The 1,493-nt window shown below is 33.6% G+C and overlaps 1 protein-coding gene across 2 annotated transcripts in view; it reads left to right on the plus strand.

Annotated features, from left to right (window-relative positions):
• Positions 1 to 1,493, plus strand: part of DENND5B (DENN/MADD domain containing 5B) — a 221,470-nt gene that overhangs the window by 117,841 nt on the left and 102,136 nt on the right. The window lies entirely within an intron of this gene.

Raw genomic sequence — 1,493 nt, forward strand, 5'->3', positions numbered from 1 at the left:
TGGACAGGGAAGCCTGGCGTGCTGCGATTCATGGGGTCGCAAAGAGTCGGACATGACTGAGCGACTGATCTGATCTGATCTGATCTGATCTCTATTCTGAGTTCATAAAAATGGTCTACATTTTTTCCTAAATGTTTTAAAGTTACGTTTAGCATGTAAGACCTTAGTCTGTAAGAAATCAATTTTTGTTTATGTTGTGAGTAAGAAATCAAACTTAATATTTTAGAAATATCTGTAGCTAGTTATTTTATGCTAGTTATCAGATAAACCATTCTTCTTCACTCTGGTCTGCAGTGCCACCTCTGTCTTGTGTAAATTTCTGTATATGAAGTTCCTGTATGAATTTCTAGACAGTCAGTTTATTCTGCCAGTTTTTTGTTCCCTGTACTAAATTACAGTGTTGTAATTACTACAGCTTTACAGTAAGTCTCAGATTCTTGTAGGATAGTTCTCTTCACCACCTCTTTTTTACTGAAGTTTCATTGAATCTAGTTTTGAGACAATTAACATATTTAGAGTATTATCCTCCCTTTCATGAGAATGGTATGTCTCTCCATTTATAAGGGCTTTCTCTATTGTCTCTAGGTAAAGATTTATGACAACAAAGTAAATGATAAGGTACAAATAATGATGGTTTTATTTCTTAACTTTCTATCTTTGTCACCTTTTTTTCCTTGTCTTATAGTCCTAACTAGGCTTTTCAGTACTGTGCAGAATGGAATTGATAGTAGCAGGAATCCTGTCTTTTTCCTGATGTTATAAAGAATCCTTTTAATGCTTCACTCTTAACATTTGCTGTGGTGTTTCTGGTAAATATCTTGTACCAAATTAAAGACTTTTAATTTATCTCTAGCATGTTCAAAGTTTTTAAAAATCATGAATCCATGTTGTATATTATTGAGTATTCTTTCTGCATCAAGTAAGGTGATCTTGTTTTTCTCACTTTAATCATTTAGTAAGATGAAAAATGTACATTCCGCCCTTATATTCCTGAGACAAACCTGCCTTGGTCATGATTTTCACATATGGCTTGCTAATATTTTGATTAGAAGTTTTACATCTATGTATTTTATTGATTTGGCTTATTTTTATTTCTTGTACTGTCTTACCTGGTTTTTGGTATTAAGATTATTCTAGCTTCATAGAATGAGTTGAAAAGTATTCCATTTTGCTCTGGAAGATAAAATGAAGAAGAATTCATTTAAGATTGTCATTGTTTGAACCATGACTATTTGAGGGAACCTGTCAGTCTGTTTGGTCTTGTTGGAAAGATGTTAAGTACCAGTGCAGTATCTTTAATGGTTTATTTAGGTTTTTCTATATCAGTAACCTCAGATATGCAGATGAAACCACCCTTATGGCAGAAAGCAAAGAACTAAAGAGCCTCTTGATGAAAGTGAAAGAAGAGAGTGAAAAAGCTGGCTTAAAACTCAACATTCAGAAAACTAAGATCATGGCATCTGGTCCCATCACTTCATGGCAAATAGATGGGG

This window comes from Bison bison, unplaced genomic scaffold (genome assembly GCF_000754665.1).
Source record: "Bison bison bison isolate TAMUID 2011002044 unplaced genomic scaffold, Bison_UMD1.0 scf7180017864468, whole genome shotgun sequence".
NCBI lineage: Eukaryota > Metazoa > Chordata > Mammalia > Artiodactyla > Bovidae > Bison > Bison bison.